At 36.0% G+C, this 16,158-nt stretch overlaps 1 protein-coding gene across 2 annotated transcripts in view; it reads right to left on the reverse strand.

Annotated features, from left to right (window-relative positions):
• DOK6 (docking protein 6) overlaps nt 1-16,158 on the reverse strand; it is a 247,987-nt gene that overhangs the window by 77,414 nt on the left and 154,415 nt on the right. The window lies entirely within an intron of this gene.

Genomic DNA, 16,158 nt, shown 5'->3' on the forward strand with positions numbered 1-16,158 from the left:
TTTCCCTTTCCCTTTCCCTTTCCCTTTCCCTTTCCCTTTCCCTTTCCTTTCCCTTTCCCTCCTGTCCTCTCCTCTCCTTTCCTCTCCTCTTCTCTCCCCTCCCCCTCCCCCTTTCTTTTTTCTTTCTGTTTCCTTTCCTTTCTTTTTTTTTTTTTTCCTCTTTTAAATCTTATATATATCATGCAAAAAGGAAATTGATCAAACACAAAGGGAGGATAATAAAAACAATTGTTGACATGTTTTTAAATACACAAGACATTTGCATTTTTTTAAATTTAACAGAACAGACATGAAAATATTCCTGAAAATTTAATTCTGTGAGTTTGTAAAGCTCAGATCTTGTTGATAATGATGAAATACTATTTAACAGTTTCTTGGAAGATTATATGTCCTTAGCACCTCCGAGAAAGATAAACCAAGAACTCTTCTATCACTATTATAATTTTATTGCAGAAGCAGCAGTTACAGTTGGCTGTACTGCAAAGAGACGACTGAAAACAGTGGTCTGAAAAAAATAAAGATGTTATGAAGATGACAAACAGCTAATTGTTTTTGATTAAGCTATTTAACTCAGCATGGTTCACCTATTATTTTTCATGCGACTTTTTAATGAAAGGGATATAGTCCTTGAACATGGGATCATATTCAAATACAGTTATTTGCTACAGGATGTTTGCCACCCTGTTATTCTCTAGGGAAGGCAAGTACATCTCATAACAATATTACTCAGTTCCTCTCACTGTCTTAAGTAGAAAAACAGGCGAAGCGGCATTAATCTACAGCAATAAAGCAATAACACTGATTTTGCCAAATACATTAATGTTAGAGATAAAAGTCAAATAAGATCACTACTGTTTAAAACAAATTAAAGCATACAGGAACCCTCTGGCAGTGCTTGCTACTTGCTACAACAGAGGCAACAAAACTTAGCAGCTTAGGATCTTCATTTTCTTCTTTTTCCCTTTTAAAGGCACCGTTATGTTTGGGACTACTCCCAGTGAGGGTGTTGCTGGTGGAATTCCTCTTAGATTAGACTTGCTAGTGTCCAAGTTGTTTCTGAATGCAATGAGGCACAACTCTGAACTTATTCAATCATCTCTCCAGAAACAGAGTTTTGTAAAGGAGGCATCTGCAATTTACAGATGTTAGCAAAGTAGCAGCCAAGGAACTAATGCTAGTAGATAAAATTGTTTATTTCATTTTTGAGAAACTGGGGGTGCTCCAAAACTATGATACTGGACACTATTGCATGTATGCCAACAATATTTGGAGTAATTGATTATGGTCAACCTAAAAGTTCAACCAAAAAGAAGCAATAAAAAACCACTTTGCATCTGCACTTGCCAATTATATGATATTAAATATTAAATGTAGGACCACGTTCAAAATGATCTATAGGAGAATTTTTCCTATAATGCCTCTACATATTAAGTGTTACTGGAAACACTTTGTACCTAATATGATGCAGTCAGATATTGTGTTTGTGTTGTTACTCAGCTTTTTATGTTGACAGAAGCAGAGGACATATGTATTTCCTGAAGTTTGATAAAAGTATTAGAATATATTCCCTTAAGGAGACCAGGGAAAAATTCTGGAGGATTGAACAGTAATGAACTAATAAGGTTAACATTTTTAGTGGTTGAGTAAATATTAAGACACTAGAGGTAAAAAATATTAATGAGCTAATATAAAGCCAAGTTCAGTACCATAGAACATGTGAAAAAAAGTAAATTACAGTTAATTATGATGTATATTCAAAACATCATCTTTTCCAGGTTATGGAAAATAAAGCTGTATTCTCCCATATCAAAAGTGGGACACCCAAAGTGCAAAGGAGTAATGAAGGGAGAACACAGCACTCTATGCTGTTTGCTTTGTGAGTTTTCACTATTTCAAAAATAAGACATTTCAAGTGCTTTTATTTTTATTTTTTTTCCCTCTTTTAAGTGCACCATCATTAATGGGTTTGGCCACTATAAAGCATTTGTGGTCAGCCACTCTGAAACTTTCCATACACTATATTTTTATTGCGATGGGATTATAAGCACAGTTGTTTTCTTTCAATGTCACTCTCCATCTGCAAAGTATGAGAGCTCCTGCTTTGACTGCTTTGATGAAAGAGGAATTTTCAGAAAGTCATATGCAAATATTATGGGCACACAGGGTTGTCCTGAGACACTCACCATGCTATGTACATACACTAATGAGTAATTAACATATGCTAATGATATCGAAGGACTCACCACCACTAATCACAAAACTGACAGGTTGTCAGCTCTCGTTGGGGAGCAGGCTGCTACAGCAGCAATTCATGGGACAGAAAACACTATGGATGAGAGACAGAATGGGGATTTGCTAAAAAAAAAAAACCACAAAAACAAAACAAAACAAAAAAAAACAAGCTAGATTTCTCAGGTGCTTACAGTAAGAACAGAAGACCTGAAGACCTTAGCTGGTCTTAACTTTAGCTAAATGTGCATATAGATACAAGCAGTCAATTAAGTCCTTTGGTGGTAAACTGCATGTGTAATAATAACATAATATAGAAAAATAATTACATGAAAGGCATGGCCCCCATCACAAATATAAACATTAATTGAGCTTCCGCCATTTTTTTACTTGTGGCATGTAGAGAGGAAACATGACTTTCCTCCCACTTTCTTTAACTTTTCCTCTTTTACCTAAGCCACACAGAACTGAAACAGACATTTTTTCCCTTCTTCTCTCAATTGATAACAACAGCAATTCTATTATGGATCAAACAAATCACACTGCATTTACCTGGTGTCTCTGACTCCAACTTTGACTGTGTATATGATATCTTCCTGTTGGTGCTTCCAGAACAGGGAAAAATCTCTGCAAGAATTTCTCTTTAGCCCGATTGTTAATAGTTTAGCAATAGCTTGTGTTCAAATAAGTAGCAACTTGATAAGAACTTGAGAACCCTCAAAACATTTCTGTAAAATTTTGTTATGTAAAAGTAGTCAGTCTTTTCAATTACAGGAGGAAGCAGGTAGGAAAAGGTACTAGTATTTACTTCACAGGAAAGGAGACTAAAAACAAAGAGATTAAAAAAATGAGTGGCAGGTGGCCTGTAAATGAAAATCAACACAAGGAAACATGGAACAAATTACTGCAGAAAAAGCAGAGGAAAAGCATATAAAAGGATGAAAAATGACTACAAATTGGTAGTTGCCATTTATAATTCCATAGTTTGACTGTCTCACCACATATTTTCCAAGAAACATCATCTTTCTAAAACTTTGCCAGGTGGCATGGCTATCCATTTTCTGATGTTTTGATAAATGCTTATTTCTAACCCTGATTAATAGCAATCCATTACACTGATTAGCTGAATATCTACTATGAGTCCTGTATGAAACTACTTACACTGTACTATGGAAAGAAATGCTTTGTATTTGTTTTAGTGAGGATTTTGCTTAAAACAAAAGGGTGTAAGAATGACAAGTATTGGTGATTGTATGTATGTGCCACTGTCTGTTCTTTAGAAATATTCCCTCAGTCCTAATGTACTGAGTACTAATTGACAAGAAATGCTCCTTGATGAGTCCACCAGCAGAGAGGAAACACACAGACTTCAGAACAAATATGGGAGAGTAGAATCTAAAAGCATGAAATCCATTTTCTTTAATGCATGAGCTTTTTGAATCTATTTTCTTTAATTCATAAGCTTTTCAAGCACAGTGTGCCTGCTCTCTTCCCATTGAATCTGGGGCACTATTAGAAAGCAAAATGAAAAAAAAAGCAATCTACCTTTGCTGTGAAAAGCAAACAAATAAACCAACAAAAATAACAACAACAAAACAACAACAAAAATACTAACAAGCTACTTTTACACTGGAGCTTACTCATCTACGTCCAATGTTTTGTAATTTAAGCTCCTACTGTCCTGCACTGCTGTAGTAATATATTTTATAAGAAATTTATAACAGCTGTGGAATTGCTCTGAACACTGAACTGTATCAAGCCCTTCTGTCCATGATTGCCAGGTTTAAATAGATAAATAAATAAATAAAAACCATTAGCTATAGACCTACAGGTTTCATTAAACATTTATATATAATATCCCAAAAGCAAACATTATAGGTGGCAGAATACAAAGGACACAATTCCGTTATGTGCAAAATCATACAAAATGGATACTTATGCAGGGAAAGATGACCACAGCTTCCCTAGACATTTATGCATCATAGCTTGGGCATGTTTGTGGCTATCTCATGTATGCCATTAAAACCATTCTGAATATCCCTGCCAAAAGTCTTTTGAAGTATTTCCCTATTTTCTCACTCTGGAACATTCATATTATAGATACCCTTCATATCACAGACAGAATATTAGTCTCAAGACAAATGCTAATATATATTTCTATTTCTGTGTATTACTATTTCTGCTCTAATTTCTCTGATGGTCCTTTTTACCAGCTATTTGACACTACTTCCACATGCACTGAACACTTTTTTCTTGGCTGCCCTCCATTTCATCTGCACTTCTAAGGCTGAGAGCTAATCATGCTCTTTTTTTTTTTTTTTTTTTTTTTCCTCTCTGAGAAAGCAATTGGTCCAATGGGGTTTAAAGAAGCCTACCATAAAATGATGAAAACCTGTGACATGAACTGTTTGAGATGGTCAGTCTGCCAATAACAAGCATCTCTTTGACTAACCTCTTCTTGCTACTTTGTGCTCAGATCTTCCACACTTTCTGACTAGATGTCATTCCCAAAATGCTAAATGTATTCCAAAAGTTGTTACAATGCTTCTTTAAAAAAATCAGGTACCTTGTTTTTACTCACAGAATCACAGAATCACAGAATAGTCTAGGTTGGAAGAGACCTCCAAGATCACCGAGTCCAACCTCTGACCTAACGCTAACAAGTCCTCCACTAAACCATATCCCTAAGCTCTACATCTAAACGTCTTTTAAAGACCTCCAGGGATGGTGACTCAACCACTTCCCTGGGTAGCCTATTCCAGTGACTAACAACCCTTTCAGTAAATAAGTTCTTCCTAATATCCAAACTAAACCTCCCCTGGTGCAACTTTAGCCCATTCCCCCTCGTCCTGTCACCAGGCGCGTGGGAGACTAGACCAACCCCCACCTCACTACAGCCTCCTTTCAGGTACCTGTAGAGTGCAATAAGGTCGCCCCTGAGCCTCCTCTTCTCCAGGCTAAAAAGTCCCAGCTCCCTCAGCCGCTCCTCGTAAAACTTGTTCTCCAGACCCTTCACCAGCTTCGTTGCCCTTCTCTGGACTCTCTCGTGCACCTCCATGTCCTTCTTGTAGTGAGGGGCCCAAAACTGAACACAGTACTTGAGGTTCGGCCTCACCAGAGCCGAGTACAGGGGGACAATCACTTCCCTCGACCTGCTGGCCACGCTGTTTCTTACGCAAGCCAGGATGCTGTTGGCCTTCTTGGCCACCTGAGCACACTGCTGGCTCATATTCAGCCGACTGTCAACCAAAACTCCCAGGTCCTTCTCTGCCAGGCAGCTTTCTAACCACACATCTCCCAGCCTGTAGCTCTGTTTGGGGTTGTTGTGCCCCAGGTGCAGGACCCGGCACTTGGCCTTGCTGAACTTCATACCATTGGCCTCGGCCCATCGGTCCAGCCTATCCAGGTCCTCCTGCAGAGCCTTCCTACCCTCGAGCAGATTGACACACGCACCTAACTTGGTGTCGTCTGCAAACTTGCTGAGGGTGCACTTGATCCCCTCATCCAGATCATCGATGAAGATTTTAAAGAGGACTTGCCCCAGTACCGAGCCCTGGGGGACTCCACTAGTGACCGGCCTCCAACTGGATTTGACTCCATTCACCACAACTCTCTGGGCCCGGCCATCGAGCCAGCTCTTAACCCAATGAAGTGTACGCCAGTCCAAGCCAAATTGAAATTCCTTTCTTTTTCTGTCTTACCAGCCTCTGTATTTCATCACCACATTCCCGTCTCCTCCTCTGATTCCATGCACTTAGTCCCCCCACAGAACAGTTTTTCATCAATCTCTTTCATTTCTATTAGATCCAGCAAGCTGGTCCATTTGCCATCTATTGTGTGTACAAAACACCTTTAACACACTCATGCTATGGTTGTCTCCAGACCACTGTTGGTTTGGATCACTGCTGACACTCTCTATTCTCTGATGGCAGTGACAGTTCTCTTAGACAAGTAATTCACCAGAAATACATATATCATACAATCAGTTTTCACTAAAAAAGATAAGACACCCTCAATCATCATCTGAAAGAACTTCAGGGTTTTCCACTGCATCATCATCTAAACTGTCCTTCAACACCATCACTAACTGCAAATGGTACTTATCAGAGGGTTTCAATTTTGTTTGATTCTTTTTATATACTGCACACAAATAAAAGCAGTTTTGCACTTTTATTTACGTAATGCCAACTTTTACGAATTTTCAGGCATGATAGCATGCAATTAAGGAAAATAAAGTCTCGTGTCATTCATCTCAATATGTTTTTTCCAAAAGTGTATCAAAGATCACTTTGTGGGTATCCACACCTTCTCTTGGCAACCTGTTCCAGTGCCTCATCACCCTCTGAGTGAAGAATTTCCTCCTAACATCTAATCCAAATCTCCCTTCTTTTAGTTTAAAACTAAATTCCCTTGCCCTATCATTATCTGACTGAGCAAAAAGTTTCTCTCCATCTTTTTATAAGTCCCCTTTAAGTATTGAAAGTCCTGAAACTGAAAGACCAAGGAGGTCTTCCCCTAGCCTTCTCTTCTTCAGGCTGAACATCCCCAGCTCTCTCAGCCTTTCTTCATAGGATAGGTGCTCCACCCCTTAATCATCCTCTGGAACGGTTCTAACAGCTCCACATCCTTCCTGTGTTGGGGGCCCCAGACCTGTATAGAGAACTTCAAGTGGGACCTCACAAAGGCAGAGTAGAGGGGGACAATCATACCCCTGGCCACCCCTCTATTGTTGCAGCCCAGGAAGCATTTGGCCTTCTGGGCTGCAAGCACACACTGCTGGCTCATGTTAGGCTTTTTGTCCACTAGAACCCCCAAGTCCTTCTCTGCAGGGCTGTTCTCAATGAGCTCTTTACCAGGTCTGTCCTCATGTCTGGGATTTCCCCGATGCAGATGTAGCACCTTGCACTTGGACTTGTTGAATCTCACTAGGTTCACATACTTCCACTTCTCAAGCTTGTCCAAGTATATATGTGTATATATATCTATCTTTAAGATGTGAAAATCTGCTTGGTTGCACTGGTTCAAACAAGTCATGAAATGCAATGTTATATTTGGCTTTTTGGCCACTGACAGGATAATCAACTAGATGAAGCATCTTGGTGAGTTACAGCACTGTACTGAATTTTCTTCCAAAAACTCAGAAAGATCAGATGATGTCTGGAACTGCTGAGACAGAAGGATTCCATTACACTCTGACTTTCCCTCCGCTCTTTCTAATAAGATGGAAGCTTTTTAGAAAATATGTGACAAGTGACTACTCACAGCTGAAATAAATCACACACCATCACACTATTACTCAGAGTACAGAATTATTAATAGTGCAATAATAGCAATAACTTACTGTGATAGTGAAGAAGTACTATTAGGAGGGACACAGTAGCTAATAGCATTTCCTCTAACAGGGGCTAAGGGACAAACCTTCCTTCAGTACCTTATAAATAAGCAGAAGATTAAAAGAGCCTGTGGGACCAGTCAAGCCCACCTCAAAAATAGCCTCACTTTCTAGAATGCTTCTGAGCAGACATTGTGTATAAAGTGCTCTCCGTCTCCCTTATGTGACAGTATTTTGAGAATTCTTTAGTTAATTTTAATTAGAATGAGAGAACACTTAGTTGCAGTAAAAGACTTGGGGGGGGGGGGGGGGGAGGGGGGTGATAATGCTGGAAAAGCTGTGATATGGTTTTCAATTATTAGCACCTTTTTCTCCTTAGGAGAATGCTTTGTGAAAACAGAAACTGTAATTTAGCACATGGACATTTGTATTTCACCAGAGTATGTCATCACTATCTAAAAAATAAAAGGAATTACCCACAAATGTTCAATTTGATAGTTCCTCCAGGCCTGGCTATTTGTATGTATAGACATTTTGCTATTGTATTGTATTCCCTATACAACTGGGAATAATACATATTTTATATTATTTTATAAGTAAAATACATCTGTAAAATATCTTTTCATGTATTTCTATTTGTAGCAAATAGTCACAAAACATAACTTGGATATCATTAAGAGTGCAGGTGTTGAGCAGTTTCTGAGCATGCTTTAAATGTTTTAATCAAAATATCCAAAGTTTTCTCTGGTTTCTACAAAATAAAAAAAAAAATCACAAAAAGCAAATGAAAGAAAATTCCTCATCAATTTACTTTTGGTTTTGTATAACTATAGCTTTTTACAGTGGAGAATATTTTTGTTTTTCTAATTGATGGCATAACTAATAGAATTAATCATTAATTAACGAAATAATGGAAATGAAAATAAATAAATAAATAAATATTTCTTTAATGATTATTGATTGATTCTTAAATTAAATTTGAAAAAAACTATAGTGGTAGAAAAAAAATTAGTACCTTCCACAGTCACACATATTCCAACACAGTCCTGGGTGCACTGAGTTCACACATATAAGTATGTATGCAAAAGTATATAGGTAATATACTTGTGTATAAAGTTCTGTTAATAACAGCATTCAACTTAATAATGACAAGCAAGAATTCAGTGCCTAATAAAAATAAAAATAATAATAATAATAATAATAATAAAAACAACCATGGACATTCCTGCACTAGAGTTTCTGCTGCCACACAATTGCTATATCCAGAACACAGAGGTACTTTTGGAACAGCTGTACTGTTCTGTCAATGAGATTATAGGCCCAAACCACTCCAATGACCTCATTTTGAAGCAAAGAAATGAGGGATTGCCCTCATTCTCCACAAGTGATATGTCTTAGTAAAGTTAAATAAAAAGATGCCAATAGGCATTTTATCAGTGAACATATTATTTGTGATAGCAATGCATTAACACTAGCTGAGAACAGCAAATCTGGCAGATATTAGGAAAACCCTCCAAGACCAGCCTGCTGAAGCTTCTCAGCTCCTGAGTCATGGCTGTCAGTCATGCTCTATGAGATTTGATTCCAGAATAATCAAGTCCCAAGACTGAGGGAAAAATAAAACTTCCATTGCAGATTTTCATGTGTGTCACACAAGAAACAACTGTTCAAGCATTCCAATGACCTTTAGAATAAATTTATATGCCAGCTGAGGCCTAGGAAACACAGTTCCTGACAACAAATGAAGCCTACAAATGTTTGAAAACACGCCCCTCAATGCTTCTGCAATGTTCTGTGTGTATATGTGCAAGTATGCCTTTGCACAGATTCCGACATATGCATGAGCAAGGCTCTTTTGTTGTGCAAATCCCACCCTTTGCATTTTGATTGCTTCCTTCTACATTTGTGCAGTACATAGTACATAGAGGATATTTCAAACCTCCTCAGTTGATGGTACTACACTCATAAGCTTTGGAGAAAAGGAGGATTTCCTTGTGTTTAGCATTCTTGCTGGCTAGATAGTCTATGTTAAAACTGTTGCCTTCTGGATTTCCCTGTGTAAAGTATTTAACACTTTCCTACTGTCCGTATAGGTAATTAGCTGCCTGGTTTCAGCATTTTTAATCAGCTCCTGAAAATTGGTGGGGGTTGCAAGAGCTAAAGAGGTTTAGAGAGGTTTAGAGGTTTAAGAGCTAAAATATAAACCCTGTCTCTTAATGTAAATGTTATATATATAAGAATGAACACCATTATGAAATTAGCATTTTGTGTACGAGTACCTGAGTTGTGCTGTTGATTTATATATTTTTTAAATGGGTGAAACAGGATTGTTACAGCTTTACATTTCAAATCTGAGATGTTTCAGTTGTCCTGTATTTTGAGGTAGAAGATTAAAAGTTAATACAACTTCTTCAGAGTAAAGGACCACATGCTGGGGCATCTACAGTTCTTCAGAATTGCTATATGAGATTAATTCTTGCCCACTATGGAGTTCAACGGTTAAAATGTGTAGTAGTAAAACAGAGTCCTAATATGATTACGAATGTATGAATTATATTGTTTGTTTCTTCTCCGCTCACACATTACATAGCAATAACCTCATTAGTCATATTCAGCATCAGGAATATTAATGCAAAAATGGATGCTTGCAGCAGAGCAACACGTGTGAAAAATGGACAGCTGGAAAATGATAAGTAAATGCCAACTCTTCTGGGCTTATGTGTGGATGCAAAGCCATCAGAAAGCAAAATGGTGGGTAATCTCAAAATATTTTAAAACAAGACCTATTTTGATTATGCCATAAAAGCATGTTAGAAGGCAGAAATCAAATTATGCACTTCAATTGGAAGGCATAGCTCCTGTTACCTCAGGAGCATCAAAAGGAATATAACATACTGTCCGCTAATATACTAGGCTAACCCAATACCATTAGTGATTTCATTAATAACTTTTAGATCATGCCAAAGATACTGGATATCTAGTGATCAGCTAAAAAGAAAAAATCATGCTGGGCCTTCTGGTTAGAAAATATACAATTAGGAGCCACTTCTGTAAATACCACAGAAATTATGAGGTTTGTTTTGAGCTACACATTTATTTATTTTTATTTTTATTTTTGCTCGTTAGACAAACTTCAGGTGACCTTTTCTAACTACATATTTTTCACTCAGTGCAAATTTGTAAATAATTTTACTGCTTAGACAATGGGGAATTAATGAATTAGTGGTGTTTTCACTCCTATTGATTTAGTATTTATAAAGTTGTTTATTACTGTGCTACAAAACTTCAGCTGTGGACTTTGCTGCTCTGTCCTAGGAGTCAGTGACTTTTCAAACTATTTGCAATAAAATTGCAGCTTAATAAAAATACTTTTATTCTTTGAATAGATTGTCTTTCTGAGATGTCATTGTTTTTCTCATCAACAATAGAGCTTTTACAGCAAAGTGGAATTCTTCGTTAATTGGAGAAAGTTTTGTAGGTGTGTGTATACATATCATGGCTGAATTTTTAAAACAGGGACTAAAGGACAGCAGAACACTTTAGAACACATGGTAGAAATGTAGCACAAAGAAGCTAGCATATAATCCTTTCTGTCTGCCATAGTTGGTTGTGTTGTGGAGAATTTTATCTGTATGTGAGTTTTGGTGGACCACACTCTGTCTTACCAACACAAAAGCAGTCTGAGCCTTGGCAGAGAAAAAAAAAAGCAATGAGCACTTTATAAATCACTTAAAACAAGCTGTATTATTATTTATATATATATATATATATATTCCAGTAAAAGAGTTCTAGATTAGCTGCCACGATCAAAAACAGAGTAAGAGTCATGTAGATGACTTAAACACACAACTCCTTTTTAAGTAAAGATTTAAGTAAATTAGATGACTAACACAGAAATTATTCCAGGTCAGAAACTGTGAAGAAGGAAATTGAGAATTGGAATGAAGTTGGAATGGGGGGAAAAAAAAAAAATAATGTAGTAATGGAACTACAATTACACCATATTAGAGTGTAACCTTGGCATTACTGAAATCCAGGAACTAATTATATCTTTTCAGTGGTGAAAATGTCACGTCTTAAAAGTAGAGCTATGTGATTACTGAAAAAAGAAGGGAAGGATACAGATGAGATTCTTGTTTTGTTTCGTTTGTTTGTCTTGTCTTTTTTTGTTTGTAGTTATATTCAGATTTTAGCAATACATGCCACTTGGGGTAAGAATACAAGAAAGAAGGAAGAGGCAGTGAGAAAAAACAGATAAAACAAAACCATATAAAATTCATATTATGGCTTTTTTTAAATATTTAAAAGGTGTCACAGAAAAACAAAAAAGCAAACAGAAGAACCTAACAGTATACAGTAGAGGATACTGATAGCTTTGAGTGAGTATTTATGTGAAATTATAAGTCTGTTTACTGCAGCTCCATGTGTATGCTCATATGGCTTATAAACCCTTAGAACTTACAAATTCCGTGATATTCTGAACCTATGATAAGCTTATCACATGATTTAGACAATCCACCAGCAATCAGGAGTTAAATGCTTTTCTTCAGGGAGGTGTATACCTGAGCTGCTACATACACCAGCATGTGAAGTCCCAGAACAACTATCTCATAAGGCCATAACCTAAGGGACCTCACCTCACATAAGGGAAGAAAAAGAGGATGTTTCCCAAAACTTAAGGGTTAACTGACTAATACTTTTCACATTCTCACAATCACCACAGAACACTGCCAGACAAATGAAAGATATCAGTCAGATGTAGTGCCTGAAGCAAACATTGAACTTTCTGCTTCAGATAACCCTAGCATCTGTGTATATACCACTGAGAAAATAAGTATGTCAGTTGTGAGTCGCATACATAGAAAAGAAAATCTGCGAAAGTCTCATGTAACCACTCTGCCATGCTTGAGCTTAATATGTTTTTAACCAAACAGATTCCAGATCTTAGAAGTGTCATGTGTTATGGAATATCACATTTCATTTTTTTTTTTTTTTTTTCTCATGAAGAAAAAACACAATCAAAGACAAATAAAGAAGCAAAAGTTTAGTGTGATTTAATGCCACAATATTCACACTACGTTCTTCAAATGCAGAGCATGAATAAATTTGGAAATATTGAAATCATTTAAATTTCTACATCTTGTCTGTGAAATAGAAGAAAGTATATTTCAGAAAAAAAGAGGGTGTCATGGATTTGTGGCTACTTGTATTATTCTCAAAACTCCAGGAGCATATTTCCCTCTCATAAAATTGAGCATAAAATTGAAGGTATTTGACAAAGTTTGGCTTGGCATTCCACAACATATTCCCTTATTGCAACTTCTCACTGTACTTAGCTTGACTTCAGCTTGACTGTTTTTTTGTTTGTTTGTTTGTTTTTGTTTTCAGAAATCTCAGATATTAAAAGGTTTTACTATACAGTTTCCATACATAGAAAATATTTTTTGATGTCCATGGAAGAATTGCAGCAAAGTGAAAAAAAAAAAAAAATCAAAAACAACAAAACGTCCATATATGTTTACACAGTGCCCTACCCCAAGATATGAGAAAAAAATATCAATTTTTAGGAGTCTCCTCTTACGCTCCTACAAAAAGTGCCTCAGCCAGCTTGTTTTGCCAAAAGGAAAGCTTGGATATCTGTCTTTTGCAGTTTCCATAAAGTAAATTTTAAACATTGTTTATGGCCTTTAGAATGTTTGGTTTACATCAGAAAAATGAATCCTGAAACACTGGCACTGAAGAAAGTATCTTCATATCTAATGTGGACCTTGAGATAATTTATCTGTACCTATTTTACTGCTTCACTGGCATGTTTCTTACATCACATAAAATTAATTATTCCAAAGCATATCTGCAGTATCTTCATCTAGACAGTTGAGTAGGCATTTCCATAAGGAACTTGTTTGCCATTTCAGGGTCAGTCAAAGATTAACACCCATGTGAAGCGGCAATTCCATAAATTCCAAGAGAAACTTCCACAGATTAACTGAATTCTTAGGCACAGTGTCTCCAACAAATCCAATAACCAAAATAATGACAATGAATTATCTGAACACATTACCTGTGTACATTCCTTAAGGAAAATTGTTGATAATTCAACAATAAAACCAGACAATCCAATCTGAAGCTTGTTAGGTGGAAATCCTGTCTCTTGGAAAAAGTAAATGCTAGGTCCTTCAGGGCTCCGAATTACTGAATTCCCATTCACTATATCAGATGTACAGCATTAATCAGTAAAAAGCCATTGTAGTGCCCAACAGAGATGTGAATTACTATTTTTTTGATCAATAGATTAGTTGAGTGAGTGATGTGATTTAAAGTATCTTAATAAGATACTTTAAATAATGAGAATCTCACCATTCTGCATCAAACTAAGCCCCACTTTTCAGCAGAACTTGAACAGCGAAGAATGAAAATGACTAAATCAGTTTGCAAGAAATATTTACTTTCACCAATTTGCTAATAATGAAAAATAAGGATAGATCTAACTTCATAGCTAATACAAAGATACATATTCAGAAACTCCAATTCAGTGGAAAACACAACAGGAAAAAAAAAATCTGTTCATTCCACCCATGATTTAGACATACCCTCAATTGTGTACTTATTGGATTTCATTAGATAAATGAATACTTTAGCTTTATATATCTGAATACATATCCCTTTTAAATGCAAGGCAATATGTTTATTAAAGATAAATGTAATTGTCTGAAAGATTAATTCTGATACACTTGTTTGTTATAGTCCTTTGTTGTGAATATGTCCATTTATTTTAATGTGAGGGATATTTTTTTATGTGTGTGTGAAAGTAATACCAAACCTGAGGTTGGATAATAAATAAATATATATGAAAATGAGCTCTTAAAGTTAATGTAAATTGAGCACATACATATATACTTTAGCATAACTGCTAAAGCTCAGTAAAAAATAAGAACCTATATCAAAATACTTCCTTTAAAGAAATTGCCTCTATTTAATATTTAAGCCTTGGGGAAAAATTAAAGCAAAAACACTTTTACTATGTAACATTCTCATAAACCATGGATGAGAGCTTTGCTTCTGATTAAGACAGCATGCATCAGGAATTCACTGTATTAAGATACTATGAGATCAAGGGACAATGATAAATCCATGTCTTAGGAAGATAAGAAAGAAGATGTTGATTTAAAAAATAAAAACACAAACAAATCAACAGCAGATTCTAAAATGAGCATTAATGTTTCCCTTTACAGTCTTTAGATGTTATTGAAGATACTGATTTTTTCTCGTCCTATTTTTTACTTTCATATTTTTCTGCCAATCAAAATCTAATCCTTACACAATTCCAAATCAGACAGATAAATCATTCCCAAGCAAGTAAAAGGGATGAATCAGATCAAAGTCAATAAAATGTGACAGATAAAGGCCGAGCTAGCTCATACTAATAAAATACAGGAAAAAAATCCACTTTCATCAGGTTGCATGGCCTGTGGATGTAGACAATATTTAGATACTAGTATGAAATTAAAATACTGTGGGAGGGTTGAAAAAGGAAAGAGATAAAACTAATTTTTCCTGAATAAATACAGTCACTATATACAGTCTGTTAGTACTGATGTGCAATAGATAGAAATAGACCAGTACAGAAGGCAACCATCCTGAAAAAGTTAGAGTTTCAGGATGGTATAGAATGAAAATTTTCATACTGAAAAAAACATAGAAGCACACCCACATTTTGAACATTGGATTACAAATTTGAATTAGTTTTAGCACTTTAATTTTGAGTTAATGATGATTCTCATTTCCAAAGAGAGTTTCCTTCAGAATCAATTAAGAGAAGACATAGATATACTAATCTGTATAAGCAAACAGTTCAATCATTATCTTTTTATGCAGAAATCACCCCATTCCTCCTTAATAGAACACATGCTTGAAAATACAAATTTAGTCAAAGAGTCAGATGAATGGGATATTCAGAAAGAATAAGATAAAGTTAAATCCTAGTTTCCTCTCACCCCTCTCCCCTTCTTTTCCCCTTCTTCTCCAGAGTAATATGGTACTGATTGGTAATTTCTGGTGCTGAGTAGGCACACTCCTTTTAGTTTCTCATGAAGTAGTTTAAGGCCTGAGGGAAGGTATGATTTACCAAATTATTCTTACTAAAACTGTATACGTGAATGAACCCCACAGTTGAATCATTGAAGTTAAACTGAAACATGGGTCAGCCATTGCTGATTTTTGGAAAAACATTATTAAATAGAAGAGGGAATTATGTCTTCATGATTGTTAATGTTGAAGTTATCACTGAAAAATAGCTGAGCACTAAAATGCTCTGGTGATCAATTTGGATATACAAACTTATGAATTAAGTAATAATTCCCATCAATAAGAAACTGTAGAGGAATTCTGCTTGCTACCCCATTAGTCTGTGAAGTCTATTTGATAGGTCTTTTTGTTTGTGATCATCAACTGTATTTCCGTGAATATTTAATATTTGTTACTACAATGTTACTGAATGTTACTGAAATTTGTATGAAGTTTTGTAATGAGGCAGTGTGGCTAACAAAAGAATGTAGAAACACCTGTAATTTCATAGATTTCTCTAGAAAATTAATGTC

The sequence above is a fragment of the Oxyura jamaicensis genome, chromosome 2 (assembly GCF_011077185.1).
Source record: "Oxyura jamaicensis isolate SHBP4307 breed ruddy duck chromosome 2, BPBGC_Ojam_1.0, whole genome shotgun sequence".
Taxonomy (NCBI): Eukaryota; Metazoa; Chordata; class Aves; order Anseriformes; family Anatidae; genus Oxyura; species Oxyura jamaicensis.